The sequence below is a fragment of the Ammodytes marinus genome (assembly GCF_949987685.1).
Source record: "Ammodytes marinus genome assembly, chromosome: 17".
NCBI classification, from domain to species: Eukaryota; Metazoa; Chordata; class Actinopteri; order Uranoscopiformes; family Ammodytidae; genus Ammodytes; species Ammodytes marinus.
In genome coordinates, this window is record NC_137221.1 from 14993041 (window position 1) to 15010100 (window position 17060).

Genomic DNA, 17060 nt, shown 5'->3' on the forward strand with positions numbered 1-17060 from the left:
TGTCTCCATTGCGCAGCGGTCAGTCAGGTTGGGTGCCAGCAGGACTCTTCATTCACCCATTGGAGAGCTCACAGCGGATGAGCGCAGACATCCCATAGTGTCCTGTCAGCGTCTGCAAGGAAAAGCCAAGCCCAGCAACAGCAGCAGCCATTGAGCCGGCCGGCTATCACGCCTGCTGTGAAACACAACACCAACTCCAATAGTGCTGAGAAGGCTTAGGACACAAAGGCACAATTTGCTCCTACTGCGTCTGTGTGTGTGTGTGTTTGATTTAGTCGTTTGTGTTGTTCATCTTTGTAATGAATTCAACAACTCGAGGGTCCACTTCAATCAGTTTTTTCTCCTGCATACTGATATGAGTGGCAGATATGCATGTGTGCTTGCGGCAGTTATCTGAGGTCATTCCCCTGCAGTGCTTCCTTGACTTTACTTTTACACATCTTCAGCTGGAACGTTTGCTGAGTTTTTATACCAGTTCATAATTCTGTAATGGGTGTAATTATCTACTTCAATGAATTATAAATAGCATTAAGGTCACTCGGTGAGTCAGTTTCTTATGCTGTGCTCTGATAGCTGGCTGCGTTTGTTGTAGTCCTTTGTTCGCAATAAATCTTGTCAGTGCAATCTTCCTTCTCTTGAGCTTATTCGCTGCAAGTTTTTTTCAGCAGCCAGCGCTCCTCCTGCCTTGGACATATATGCTTATGCACGTGGTTGCATGTTTTTATTCCCACATTTTCTAGAACTCTGTGCCTTACTTCGTCATGGAGGAGGCATTGCTTTTTTTTCATAATGCATCATTTAGAGAGTAAGCACTCTTCAAGCACCCCCTGCTTGTAGTGCATTTATCACAGGCATTGTGCGAATCACAGTGTGGATGAATAGTCTGATGCAGGACCACACAGCATACGCAAGCACCAAGGTCACGGCACCGCTTGCATTCCCCTGTGCGCAGGTTGGGAGATGTCTTTGCACGGCCTCTTCGGCAATTAACACAAAGTCATTTACACTTTATTTCAAGGACAACAGCTCTCTCTTTTTCCACTTCATTCACAATGGTCTGATGGCTCTGACACATTGTTTCACAAAAGCTACTCCTCGAGATGAATATCATTTTATTGTCAACATTTGAAGTGATCACTCCCTCTCTGTGGAGATGATTTGTGAACATGTAGGGATGAGTCACTCAACTGTCAAGATACTTGTTTCACCCCTTGCACTACTTTCAACAAAAAACCTTCCTCTGCGTACTGTGTTTCTTGATGGAGGAAGATGTCAAATTAAATCAAATCAAACTTGTACTTGTATGGCATTTCACAACACAAAGTGCTTCACAAATGTGAAAACGTAGAAGGAGGTGATCTGGTTATTTGACATTGTGTGACATGTTCCTCCTTTATCATAGTATTTTCTCATAATCAATGCCTAAGAAGAAAATTCTAGGTCTCAGTTTCGAAGTCCGTTTTTTAGGCAATGAGAAGACATGTGTTTGTGGGCAGCTAGAGCATATGTGTATATTCCTATGTGAACCCATACTGTACAAGCACTGGCTGGTGTGTGTGTGTGTGTGTGTGTGTGTGTGTGTGTGTGTGTGTGTGTGTGTGTGTGTGTGTGTGTGTGTGTGTGTGTGTGTGTGTGTGTGTGTGTGTATGTGTGTGTGTGTGTGTGTGTGTGTGTGTGTGTGTGTGTGTGTGTGTGTGTGTGTGCGATTGGGAAGCAAAGTTGCTGGTACGGACTACTTTTGCTGCACCATGCATAATCAGGTTGAGGGGAACAAAGAAGTGAGTTCTACAAGCCGTGTTTGTTTGGATCAGGACGACCATCCCACTATTCTGAACCCCACAGAGAGAACAGTGGATCTTTTCACAAGCCACCGAGATGAACAAACCCAGTGGAAGGACCGGCTAAGGTCTCTCTGTAAATGGTTGTGTATCCCGGGAGAATAACAAGGAGATGACGATGGAATAGTAATGCCCTCTCTTCCATTATGTGCTTTTTGGAATAAGAAGGTAGAGGGTTAGCGCTCAAAGACATGTCCTACAAAAAAAGCACTGAAAAGCTTGTTTACGCGTACACACAACCGTCCTGGTAAAGTGCATTTTTTTATTGTAGGACTCTTTGCACTTGTGTTTTGAATAAAACATAGAGAAAAGTCAACTGCTGTTTTGGACAGAGCTACCAAACGGGTAACATTGGGTTAAACTAAATGCCTGGCCTATATGATCCAACTTTTAATAAGGTCCCCCCCTTGTTAAAAGGAGTGGGTTGGTATCGAGCATAAGACCTAAGGGTTATCTGACTATGTTGTGAATCTCCTGCAGAAATGACATTGTTTGTTTGTTTGTTTTTAAGCTCCCTGCCTCCTTGCTTGAAAAGTAATTGAATGGGCACACAGCCTCACATCCAAATAGGCTGCCAGAAAAAAGCTTTTCTTTTCCCATTTTAAGTCAAATCCCAGACAACGGACAATCTGAAGGTTTAACGTCCTCAAGAAAACAAATACATGTAAAGTGTTGAACACATGTGCATCCACATGCAAATGACTGCAGTTTAACATCGCTGTTATATCATAGATGGACCCAGTGCCTTACGTGATAATGAACAGCCTGAGTAATTTGAAATAGGTATTTTTTTCCCTTGTGACTTATTAAAAGCAAGTTGATATTAAGAAATCTGAACTAAAAATGAGGTTGGGACACTGTCATTGTGTAAATTTGGGTATCTTATCGACTATGCTTATTTTCTTTTCCTTCCTCAAACTCTTTCCTTTGCAATGTAAAAAGCTATCTGTATTATGTTCATTTTATTTACAATGGCTTCTCTCCTCATCATGGTCTGTCTGTCATCAAACTAAAATATGCCTCTATTTCAAACACTGATCTGCGGAGCCACACTATTGTTACAGCCTGCACAATGCACCATTGATGTGTTTTCTATGGTGTAAGTCTTTGAATGGTGCCGGATCTTTTCAAAGGATAAGGTTTGTAGTAAAGGGGAATGCGCGGCACGTATCCATTAAGCTCTGGGTGATCGTTGTCCCGATTATGGAGAATAAAGTGGGACTTATTATCCAATATCAATACCGCAATTACAAGTCCCATTAATTGTGTCTGTGGCATTTTTGTCAAAGGCAAAGTAATTTCAGTTCTGTCAAAAGCCATTGTTGCGCCGGTAATGAAAGGCAATTCACGTAAACGATTAAATGTAGAATCCGGGCGGCCTCATTCTCACCGCAGCTCCAGTTGCCTTGAGCAGTTTGCAGTAATATGTCACCCATTGTTAGTCACAATTTTTGTCTAAGTGTCCTATACGAAAGGCAGGGGATGCTCTGTGACTTTGATTACAATGGGAGCCAATGCCCCGCGATGCCTCATGCTCTGTGCAATTTCATCACACAAAGACATAACCCTGACCCAAAACCTATTTAAAATCCCAACTGTATCTCACTTTTCTTTTCCCGAAAGTCTCTTTTACAAGCTCTCTATTCAGAATAGAGGGAAAAAAGAGTGAAATGAATTGAATTTTGCCCCTGGCCATCTTTTCTTTTCTTTCTTATTTTTTATTTTTTGCTTTGTCCTTCAGCTCCTTTCATCTGTCCTCTGAGTTCATATCCCTGTAGTCTCAAAATCTAGGTTGGAACCCATTTTCATACTTAGGAACTAGGCAAAGGAAAGACGCTTGTGTAATTGCCTAACCGTGCTGCGTCACAAAGGCAGAAGAAGTCTGGTTTAACCAGCAAGGCTGATGTAAGCGTCTTTAAAGAGGACTGGAACGTTGGAGAACCAAACCCTGTTCAGAAATCTAGCACATCAGAAATTTGGGGGTGAATGTCTCAGAAAAAAAGGGCTGTTGATTTTGTTGTTGTCTTCGTTTTGCCTGTTGATGTTACTTCAGCAGGTAAAAGAGGACATGTCTGTGAAGCCGTGACATTTCCAGACCTTCGTTTGTGATACGCAGAGCTTAGAGTTCACTCAGCTTGACCTTTCAATGTCTGTTACAAGGCAGACTCCCCCATGAGAGGGACCAGTAGAAAAACCGAGAGAGAATAACAGGAGGCTTGGTGGTGGCTTAGGGAATTGATTGCATGCCTTCTGCCTCTTTGATGACAAACTGCCTTCCCCATGAGTCCCATACAAAACATAAACCCCAATTTGCTTGCACACATTTTCAAATTTCTTACGCCCAACGCCGGATCTCATTTCTCTTTCAAAGCTCGACGCGCGACCACAATAACGATTACATTTACTCCCAATGACACGCTCCAATTCTGCCACAACGAGGATTCTATATAAGGACAGTGCGAGCAGATCTTTTTTCTGTGGACTCGTGGCACTGGTAGTCATTAACCTTTCTCGTCAGGCAATGAGGCCAAGAGGAGGGTTTTCTTCTCACTGGGTGTTCGAGCCGCGTGGATATGGGGATGTAGGTGGGAAGGCCAACTCTCTCTCTTTCGCCAGGCTATTTTCAATTGGGCAGGTGATGAATGTGGTGTCATCTTGCGGAAGGTGCAATCTCCCTTTTGGCGCTCTCTACCTCGCTCTCATTCGCTCTCCATTAGTATGTTCCTTCATTCTTATTACCCTTTCTTGTTCATTTTCCTCCTTGTCTCATTCTCTGGTCCCAACTCATCCTTTCATTTCCTCCTGTCCCACACTCACAGAATCTATTGTAACTGACTTTATCTCTCTTTTAATGCCCCCACCCCTCTCTCTCCCTCCCTCACTTCCTTCCTCTTCACAGTGGATCAGCAGTTGCAGTGGCCTGGGCTGAAGGTGACCTGTGGGGCTGTGCCAAGGGCTGCAACACAGGACATGGGTCCTGCCTGTCCTCACCTGCTCGTGTCTTGTGTTGCAGCCAGTGGAGCTGCCTGTCTGCCCACCCACCAACAACTGCTGGACGGAGCTTTCCAGAACAGATGGATCACACACCAACCGTTGACCTGCCAGCCCAGCTCCTCACCTCACAGCCAGCTTTTGCCTTGTAAATGTAATTCTATAAGAGTAGTTTTTTTCCGAATCAACAAATGGTCCTCTCTCACAGTTTAAAGGCAAATATGTCACTTCTGTTGCATTTGTTATATATATATATATATATTTGAGGGGGATTTGTTTTGGCCTGTAAATGGGCTGTGCTTGCTCTGTGTTTCCGCTTAAAATTCAGTACTTGCTTTGGGGGTCATGTCTTATCAAGCGTATAGCATGCATTCCCTAGGAGAACAACTCCTCGCTGACATTTGCACTGTGACATTTTGAAGAAAAAGTAAGCACCCACCAGCTAGGATTATTGTTCCTTTGAAACTACAGACACGAGGCAAGCCAAATAGCTTTTTAATGAACCTTGTCTTGCATCAAATGAAGCAGCACTTCTGACTTTCCCAGGCAGCAAAGTCCTACCCCCCTCCATCACAAACGAACAGCACAGATTAAGGAGGAGACCTGAGGGAAGTAGAGGCAGCAGGGAAGAAGACAGGATGCGGTACGATGCCTCCTGCTGCCAGATGTGACCGTTCACCTTGCATTGTCGCTCCAACAACTTCGACTATATAAGCCCAAGATCCCTGTGTGTGTGTGTGTTTGTGTGCACTTTAGAGCAGAGAAAATTAAGCCGTTTTCTAAATGGGGTGTCACTTGATTGGAATCTAAATCCGGTGGCGGGTGCTTGTTGTTTTTCAATCTCCCCCCAACCCACATTGTTTACCAGAGAGATTGAAAGGATGCCCTGGGCTGAATGCTGTGAGCAGACATTGGCTGTGTTTACACCTTGTAGGTGCAAATGTCTAAGAAGCAATATTATTTATTTACCAGTATGTACCGCCAAGCCAAGACTCAAAGTGCAATGAATTCAAAAGGTCATGTTATGATGGGAGTCAGGGCCTTATGCAATGTTTTGGCAATACAATACCGAGGTCCAAGAACGGAACTTGCTACTGGGGTTCGGATTGTAGATTTCTTCAATCTAAATATGTGCATTTAAGGTGTATGGAGAAGCAAAAATTGTATAGCAATAACTTAAAACCATATCTGTCAGCCTCCTTTTCTGTGTAGCTCTGCTTTCAATATGCTACTCTCCTCTCGTCTCTGTCCCTACATTCTGTCTGTACATTTACATCTCCGTCCTCACTCTCTTTACCTCTATTCACTGTCGGTCGTATTCCTTGGGATTCCTCACCTGTCGACCTTGCAAAATTAAGATACAAATATTTTAAATACACAGTAGTCACTCTTTTTATTTCCCTATTCATCTGATGACCAGGACCTATAAAGTTCCATTAATTAACACGTTATTTTGTTTGTTCAAACTACTGCATATTAAAACCAAACTACAATTTGGGTAACATTTTCGGTTTACAGTATGTGCCAGACTATTTCTTGGCCAGCAAGAGCAGTGACTTCTTTTTGTTCCTGCTGGTTGAATTGAACTATAGTCTAGAGAAACTAATCCCCCGTGAAACCTCAGGTTGTTTTTACTCTTTGATTTATATGATATAAAGTGATTATTCATAAGCTTTAGGACGCTGGCAGTTGGATGTGTTACCGTCAGACAGAGCCGCGCTTTTTCTCCCTGTTTCCAGCCATTATAATGCTAGTGTGAGATAACCAGCTGCATGCCGGCACTTGCTCCTAATACATTGGGGAGTGATATTTAGTTTCTCATTTAAATCTCTGCAAGTAAATGAGTGTATTTCCCAAACTATTGATTCATCCCTTTAATAAAGTGAGTTTTGTCTGCTTCCTTCCCTTGATGCTGCATATTTCTTCCCCCGCTCTGCTGCCCGCAAAATAAAAAAAAACACTTTAATAGGCTACCTTAAACCCCATGCTCACAAAAGCCCCAACCTTGTAAAGCAACTAATTAGCTAAATGAAACATTTGCATTTTACACCCACAGAAGTGAGCAGCACAGATCTGTTTGGAGATGTAACAGATTGCTGGGTCTTAACAAGGATTTGCTGTGCCACATATTTTCCACACCAGTGCATTTAGTGCAATCAGCAGTAAGGGAGAGAGAGGGAGCTTTTGCTACTGCGGTTTAAACCCAATAACCGCTTATTTTGTACGGTAGTGCTTGAACAATTTCAACTCAAGGTATTAGGTTCACCCAAGGCTAGACGAAAAGACAGACTGTAGGCGGGTTCGGGAGTAGGAGGGAGCTAAGAGCTATAAGTCCTCTTGTTACAGGTTTAGAGGTTTTTGATAATAACAATTGAGTGGTGTGCTCTCAATCAGAGAATTTTTTTTTTAGAGATTGTAGGCTATCACATCTGACAGATATGCTAGTCAACTATTATTTAGGTGCAGTCATTCGTGCTGAAGTGCAGATATGGACAAAGGAATAAACAATAGCATGGTCGGGTGCCCATGATCAATTGTTTAATGTAGCAAAGCTCAGAAGCCTAATAAAGTTAACCTCACAAATTGTGATGAAGAACTGCCAACATACTGTACATTGGGCTCATTTACAAGATGGCTTAAGTGACAGCAATTCCTCAAGTCTATTCCAGTGGCCTAAACACATCCACACACGCTCAAAAGGTCATAATGCATTCTGCGTTTTTGGTGTCCGCTATTCAAGGAGAGATGGAAACGGACAGAGTATGAGATGTCCTTCACTGTTAATCACACCACACTGCCATCCGTTCACAAAAGTGAAGGAGGAGGAGGAAGGTTTTTTTTAACAACTTAATGATAAAAGCTTCCAAAGACAGACCCGAAAAGACAGAGCGAGAGAGGTAAGAGGAAACTATGTTTTAAAGCAGGGTTGTTGGAGATGGTAGGACAGGGCCTGAGAGATTGGCAGCTGTTAAGCGAAAGAGACAGAATTGCAGAAAGAGGAAAGAAAAGGGAGGAAAGAGAATGGCAAAACAGAGGTAGGGAGTGTTGTGGAAGGGAAAGGCATCAGGCTTAGATAAGCTCATAAGAAGTGAGACAGAGGAGCAGGGGATAGCACTGCAGAGCGGGGGGAATAGGTTGAGAGAGGGGATGATTTATTAAAACTGACCGAGGTGGCACTTAACAGACAGCTGCCACTTTTCAATGAGTTTCAGACAGGGCAAGTGACAGTGACACATCAGTCAAAAGAAAGAGGGGAAAATAAAACACAACTTCTGAACAATGTTGTATCTGGCGGTGGAGGTCACTGAGGTAGTATATACCCCAGAAAACACATGGCATTAAAATATTCTTTAAATATCCCAGTGGTGTTGTGTTTTTTTAACAGTTAGTACAGAGTTTTCTTTCCAAGTCACATGCATGGATATGTTCACCAGTCAATATGAAATGGAGTAATCCGTTTGAGAAGAAGAATGTATAATAGACATTTTCACCCACTGCAGCTTCAACACATCAACATGTACACACGCTCGCACACACACACACACACACAAAATCTTACAAGCAGTACACTATAGATTTTACTTTCCTACTGGGGACAGACAACATAAAAAAAACATCACAGAAACAGATTCTATGGTGTAGCTTCGAGAGTACTCTGAAAGCAATACGAGATGACTGAGAGAGCTCCAAAGAAAGCAGATCCTCACCAAGTTTCAGATACATTAACATTATAATGAGAGCAGTCATGGAGATTATTATAAACATATGCAAAATGCAAACTGCATTTCCAGTTTGGCTGTGTTACAGGGGAGTTAACAGATGCTGAGCCTCATTCGATCTACCTTCATCCACCAGTGTAATGGGGATAGATTTTCTACAGATATGTTGATCATTTCTAATGAAATATTCAACACATGAATCTACCATATGCACATATCTTGTCTGATATGTCTATGTGAATATGTTTGATTACATGTGCAGGCATGTCTGCATACATGTTAGTCCACCGATTGGGGGATGCCCCTCGAAAGGCATCATTGAATTGATTTAGAAATTCAGATCAAACATTTGCTGTAAAACCCACTGAGCCGTGTGTAGGAACAGACAGACAGACGCTTTGTGACGCCCATGGCAGGCACTTTGATAAGGCAAGCCTTGATAAATTCTCAAGCCTCAAGCAGGCTCGTGGTGTAGTTTGGGGGAATTTGCATGGGATTTTAATGATTTCCAATATTTCATCACTGTTTTGACACCTGACGCAAAAATCAATTCTACTCTCCTTTAAGTTATGGGGGACAGTAAAAAAGAAATCACAGCACTTTTCAGGGAATGTCTATTCTCAGGGGGGGAAATAGACTTGGACTTCATCAGCCAAGGTGAATCAATTTGTGCCAAGTAAATGCAAAACTAATCTCGTCTCTTGGACGTCATATATTCACGTCCGGATGGCATCCACTGATGGAATGAAACTGGATCAGAGGAAAAAATGTATTTTCTCATCCGCTCATCCCCCTGTGTTGGATCGGATGACCAACGTCTCTCTCTCTCTGGTGGGTATACCAATGTTCCTGCTTAAGGGCTGGTGGTGTGTAGGGTGGAGAAGAGGAGGGTGCGTTTCTCTCTGTGAACGTGTGTAGTAAGTGTGCAGGCAAAGATAGACAGAGGCAGACAGACAGGGAGGGGAAGGGAAGGGAAGGAGCGACAGCAATGTTCCTGCAAGGGAGATGGAGTGGAAAAGGAGCCAAACCCACTTACATACTGACAAATGTAAAGTTATCGTTCAGAGACAGGCAGGGGGCAGAAAAAAGGGTGGAGATCAAAACAAGGCAAGTGTGTGTGTGTGACAGGCAAACACAATTTAGACAGAGAGAAACAGAAAAGAGGACAAAGAAGAAAGTAAAGCAGGTGAGAAAAGAAAATCCAGCTAAAAAGAAGAACACTATTATACAAAAGAGAAGTATAAATGAGGATGAGAAACAGAGAACAGAGGGAGTGATACGAGCAGCTATACAAGATGAGTAATGAAATCTCCAGTTGACAGCAGATAGGGCTCAGTTATGATGAGTGTTCCCCCATCTCTATCCTCACTGGGAGTATTGAGTCCAGTGCTGAGTTATCAGATGCCAGTCCCCCTGCTTCGCTCCTATACAGACACAAGGTGACCTTCTGTGAATCAGACTGCTGACAGTGACAGGTGTTCACTTTCAACTCCCACCAGCACACTGTCATTATGGTTTATTCATTCACTCTGAATTCACTCACTTCAACACTTTAAAAGGGTAAAGACATGAATAAGGCGTTCTTGTGCATACAGTAATCTTGCTTGCAAAATGAGCCACATTGTATGCTCAATGAGGGAAATTGCAGCAGATGAGACAGTGATCATGTAGATGTTGACACCTTGTCAGATTCCCTCACACAGGGATGATGCAAGGACAATTATATGAGGGTGTTCCTTAAAGGGCAAGGGCTTTAAAATTCGGTTAGGAAGTCAATACCACAGTAATGAATAACTGCTTTGTCTGACTGCCTGGGATAATCTGTTTTCGACAGAGCCTGCTCTACCATTGAAAGTGATAACGGTGGTTGTAATTTATCAGTGGAATGTGAATTTAATGTACTCAGAAGATCTGGAGGGTGAAAGAACATTTTTTTCCCTTTTAATGTAGTACTAGACACAATTTCCCTTTCCATTATTCCATTATCGACACATCTTTACTTTTTATCACCAGCGGCCACTGAAGGATATTTGACCCCAACAGTATACATTCAACCTTGCATGAAAAAAGAAAGATTTTAACTCATCCTGTTGGAAATATAACTAAATAAAAAGAAGAAGAAGAAGATTGTTAGAAAAAGTGTAAGAGACGTTTTCAGGATTGCTCTGAAATCTCCTATAATAGGAAGCTAGGGCCTGATGGAGCGGAAAAAGGAAAGATATTAAAGTCAGTCAGTCGTGCACCAGCAGTCGCAAGTTGCTCATTCGGTCAGCAGCAGGACTTTGGTGCTGCAGCCACTGTGGATACATTATTATTATTAGCCTCGGGTGGGTTTAAGGATGCATTATGAGGCAGCAGGCGTTAATGCAAGCACCAGTCAGTGTGGGGACCGGCTCTGAACAATTGCACTGTACACAGTGCTTTTGATTAATATGAAGGTTGGGCCAAGGAACAATTCCAGCAGTGTTATCAGGAGCAAACAGAGGGTGACAAGGGGGCCCTCAAGCTCAGCAGGGGACCCATCAATGGCTCTCCGATGCCTTGTGGCTGTGATTCATACAGCTGGATTGATGGTGTCTGATGTCATGTTTACCGACACATGTATGTGTGTGTGTTTGAGTGTCTATTCCTGTGTGCCTGTGGTCACAGCTGGTTCGGAGGGAATTGTTCTGTGTTTACCCTGTGATTGTAAATCTCTCTTCCACTGCACTAAATGGCTGATTGGTTTGACCTTGCAAACACAATCCATTTGTTTTACCCGACTTCCTCCAGAAAAAAGAACTTCCATCACGCTGCTTTTCACAGCTCAACCTATTGATGTAAATGTTTTGAACTGAAATGAAGACGATATTAGATAAGGATGGATTCTTAATTGCCTGATGTGTGGGATATCCTTTGAAGGCTATAAAAAAAACAACGTTATTTAAAGTCTAGACATGCAGTTTTTATCTTTGCTTCAGCTGTGCTGTTATTCCCTAAGATGACTATCTGTCTTGCTTATAATTAGAAATGTTACACCGTTTCCCTACAAATGAGGCTGACATATTATGACTATAGCTCGCTTTCCGAATCTACCGATTCCTTGTGGTATTTTTTGTTACCCAAATGATGTCCCAGAAGAGAAAAAGATAGAGAGAGAAAAGATTCTTTATCCCAAACCCAGCCCCCCACCCAGGACAAAACCATCAGCAGCTGTCACACTCATTTAAGAAGGAGACTATTAAAGCAAATTTGACAGTTGTGCTCACTTCTGAACAGATCCTGGTTTCAAAGGAGCAGACCTGGCGTTCTGCCCTGGCACCCACAACTGTGTGCCTTCGTTTGCATGCCGCACTCCTCTCCTCCACCTTCTCTCTCTCTCTCTCTCACCGTCTTTTTCTTACCACCACATCCTCGCCTCCTATTGCGAATCAGAAGCGAAACAAACAAGTTAGTAGCTCAGTGGGCTGCATGTGATGCGTTGCCTGGACGACAGTGGGGCAGGCCTGGGGAGTGTGGTGCTGGATGAGAGATTGGAGAAAAAGTGAGGAGGTGGATGTGAGTGTGTGTATAGGCCTATGTGTGTGTGTGTGTGTCTTTTAAGAAACTCCCATTGCCCCCCTCTCTATCCCCCTGGGCTGACGAGGAATGACTGCTGAGTGGGCACACAACCCCCCCTCCCTAAACCTTCTCCCCTCTCATCCTTCTCCTCCCTTTGCCTGTGTAATGCTGATGATACGTTCTGGGGCGACTTCAGCTGCATAAGCAATTGGACTGCCCTTTTGTCCTGCAAACCTCGCCACCATGGTCATCCCAGCGCACACACTATACAACAAAAAAAGGCAAGCAAACACACACAAACGGTCGGCCTTGGTTGGCAACCACTTCATAGAATAACACACTTGTCCTCGATGACCAAACTCTTCTCCAAAGACAAATAGCATGCAGGGAGAATGCAGCTCAGCGCACTGACCTTAATGATCACAATTCTTACTTGAAATCAGGAAGAGGCTGCTGTCACACAATACACTTTACGATAGCTTTTACGCTTAAAAAAAAGTGTGCCCTTTTCCACTGCTTAAAGGACAATCCACCCGTATATGACATCATGATAGGGCTTTTTCAAAGTAGACATTTTAATTTGTATTGGACTTGTAGGGAAAAGCACAGTTGTTACTGATAATACTTACCTCTGTTCTATTAAAACAAAACAAAAAAAACAGTAAACATGACTGTGTGCTTATGAGTCAGCAGGACCCTGAAACAAAGGAGCTAAATGGAATTCAGCCACCATTAACTTTTTTGTTCAATCCTGTGCTTTTCCAACTGTCACATGTCCAAACATCTTGGGGGGGAAATAGGGCAATTACAAACACCGCTAGACAGCTTAGTCGCTCATTAGCAGCGTCAGTCGACCACAGAAGGTCTGTCAAATGGCACTGTGATGTCAAGAGACAACTAATAGCCCTCCAAAAAAGACCAAACCATCCACAACAGCAGTGAAAATGAGGGATCACGTGAAGTCGAAATTTTTCAAAATATTCATGACATAAATATACAGCTTCTAAAATGTTGGCTGCGAACTGCTATACATTCCATCTATCTACTAATTATTACTTTTTCCTTGCACATAAACCTTTCACTCTAATATTCAGCCCTATATAGTGCTTTATTTCAGCATTATTAGAATACCCCCTAAAAATATTCACTGATCTGAAAAGAAAAAAACACTAAAATGAGCATATCAAACTGCTGCTTGAAGTTTTTGGATTGTTTGATTCTCGATAAAAAAATAATGATGTCCTTTTTACAGAACATTAGCTTTGATTGTTTCTTGTTGGTGTTGTTGGTGCTGGTGTTGTTAAAACACTACCACTTTTGTCCAAAAGTGTTGCTCACATCTTACATTGTCCTTTATCCCTATACTGGCCACAAAGATCAAACCTCTCTATGGATGTTTCGGTCTAATCCTAATTTCAAAACAAACAGATAGCAGACTTGACAAGCTCTCATAAGGATTCAATGTAAAATATTGACCAGTACTATCTATGAGCATCATATGAGCAACATGACTGACATACAACCATTCCATATGAAATCGGGCGGTTCATTCATATCGTGTCAAAGGTCCTAAAAAGAGGACTAACCTTCACTTCCAGAATCACTAATTGATAACCACATTCAGTCTTTATGTCTGAAGGTTATTGAGTCTTCTGCTCTACGGGGGAGCTAATAAGCTAAGGAAGAGTTTGGGCTGGAATCCATCTCCATTAAATTAAAGAAGGAGCCCTGTCCTGCAATGTGACCTCTAGTCACTATGATTTATCGCACCAACAGAGCAAATGAACATCAAGCACAAAGGACACGCAGCTAATGAAATCACTGGTCCAAGGGTTAAGTCAGTTCACATGTGAATAGAGCTGTAATTGAATCAATGTCGTGTAGGTCTGGCAGTTTATTAGTCCGCTGACAAGCTCAGCATGCGTGTCAGATGTTTGCCTCCAATTTTAGAGGTGAGATGACACGCTCAAGTAAACTGCTATTAATTAGTGGAAACCACAGAACCAGAGTATTGCACAGTGAAGAACCAATCTCACACGTGTTTTCCAAACCCTTTCATCCAAATAGATAACAGAACTGGTGTATACTGAAAAAACAGGGGGGGTATACTATGTTTCACTGAATTTTAATTATTTGTTTTCTTATATCGCAGGAGAGAGGAGAGGGAGAAAGAGTAACCAAGGGGTTGCTCAGGACAGAGAGCGGAACACGATGGTGATGGCCAGTGTGGGTTCAAATGACCTCCAGAGGGATTTCATTACAGAGCTATTCGTGGGCACCAATCCTTTGTATTTGTTCAGTTCTGGAAACAGCTTGGATCAGATGGTTGCTCCTGTTAAAGTGCAAAGGGGATTACTCCCATGCTTTGGGGAGAAAAAAAAGAGTAATTAAACAGGATATATTCCATGCAGTCACTAGATGGTGCTATTTACTTGACCTGTTTTCATCTGATGAGAGTGCCCCCTGGCACCGGGTCAAATACCAACTGGTGCTGTTCTTCAAATCCGCTTGACTCATGATCTTGAAATCCATCAAATGAGAGAGATCTCAATCATAAGCTCTGCAGCTGCCAAGCTCAGTCCTATACAGCAGATTATCATGAAGGACAGCAATAGGCTGGAGTCTGCCACTGACCAACAAATCAAGAGCCTCTGGAGACCTATGTAAAATGGGACAGAAACACTGGAATTTCAATGTAATAAAATAAAAACTCTTAATACGTGGCGGTTGTTTAATTTTTACACCGACTTAGTAGGACAAGGACCCAGTGGGTTACTGAAAAAATAAGTAGATAGGCCTACATATGTAAGAAAAAAATCTGTTGCTTATATGTAGTGCTCAAACAAACAAATATTTTGAAATGGAAGACCTGTACAAGAGCCCTCCCTGTAGCTTTGAAATGTCTAGATCCCTATCACGAAAATGAGAGCCCTTTCAGTTCCGGATGGGGGCACATCAGCCTCACAGAGAGAGGTGTCAATTGGTTTCAACTGGGGAGAAGAAAAAGAAGGAGAGGAAAAAGGGAAGGAGGAATAAAAGACATTGGCAAGATACCAAATGGTGCAGGTGTTTGCCTAACAACGGGCTGCACCAGTGCACTAGCACACTCCAGGCAAGTGTGGTCCGGTCTGAGCAGGACCCACAGACTATAGGAAAACAAACCATGCCTATAATGGCAACCACACAGAGTAAAGGGCTGTGTGTTAGGGAGTGTGTGTGTGTGTGTGTGTGTGTGTGTGGTATCCATTCATGCAGTGGACAAATAGATCCTTTCAGCAGGCTTGTGAACATCAAGACAAGATTGAAGACACTGAGTGACTTAAAGCACCGACAGTAGAATACATTTGAAAAGCTGAATACACAAAAATGGCAAAACATCTACAGTTGATAAGTCTTAAACAAAGCAAAAAAGAAGAAAACCCAAATGTCTCTCATAGCCATTGTGACTGATGTGTCACATATCCTTTAGCCTAAATCAGTCTATTGAATAAATGTAATGCCTTATTTAAAGCTTTTGACCTTGATGAAACTGATCTATCTTTTAGTGTTAAGATTGAACATGTCAATCACAAAGCCCATTTCATTTTGGTGTTTGTACACACATGTAGGCTGTTATGTTAGGCATGACCGATCCCCTTGGGTTTAAGCAACAGCTATAAAACCACGAGACTTAAAAACACCTCAGACACTCGTTTTCAAGTACAAAGGTCATGATGATAGGCTATCTTGAATATTTCTGAATTACTTTAGTCTTTGTTCACGTAAAAACGTATCAAAAAAACTACAAACGCTTGCAGGTTCTATTTACAGGTTACAATTTGAATGTACGGTTTACCCTTAACATTGTTTTCGGAGTGCACATTAAGCGAAAAAATCATTAAAAACCTCTGGTTCAGCAGCAGTTATGGCTGCAGGCAAATTGCAGAAGAGACAGATGACAGCTAACAGCGGTTAGCATTTAGTGCTGCGTCAAGCTAACAATGATACACGCACCGGAAATAGAGTAGGCTTACATGTATTTTATTTTCTCGTATGGGGGTAAGAATATCTATTGTAAGGAACAGCAATAGGAACATGTAAACGTTCCACTATGTAAGGCAAATAGCTTTTAATTATTGTCAGGGCTGAATTAATCTATAGCCTATATTATTAAAGGAGTTGGTAGGTTATCTTTATTCAGAGCTCATGTATTTTCTTATTGTGTGGACCTCAAAAAGTCAAAACTATAAATGAACCTGCTGCTATGTTAAGCAGAGCCGGCCCGAGGCATAAGCGAACTAAGCGGCCGCTTAGGGCCCCCGACTGCCTGGGGGGCCCCCTTTTAGCTTGTTTCATCTCGAGGAAATCCGAAATTATCTGATCATGTCACGTTCACATCCATGCACAGTGTGTATTGAGTTTATTTAAAAACAATTGGAAATGGGGCTGCCCTCGGTTGCCCATGCACTGTGTATAGCCTAGTCTATAGCCTATGTCAGCCTTGTCTGTGGAAAAAAAGATACAGTAGCTGTATAACAGAGTTCTTCTGCTTCGTTCCTCACACTGCATTTAAATGCATTCACTATATTACAGAGAAATATGTCCCGTAAAAGAAAAAGAGCTCCAAGCCCAACCCATAATATTTTATTTTATATTATTATTTTTATGGAAAATCCATGTGTCCTTCTTCAATAGCTTCTAATTCATCTGACCCAGTGTCTCCAAATTATTTGTTCACACAAGATTTCTCAGATTTAGCCTCTTAATTTTCCTCTCAAAGTGCACCAGATTCATGCATTTCACTTTAAAAAGGTTAAAAAAATCTCCCGGGGGGGCATACCCCCGGACCCCCCTAGGGGTCTGAATCTCGGCTGTCTAATATTTTCGCACAGCCGCACAGTGGAGGCACTAACGGAAAACACTGGGTGTGTGAATGATATTCAACAAAGATCTATAGTTTCAGCAGCGCTAACAGTGGAGAGGGGCCCCCTAA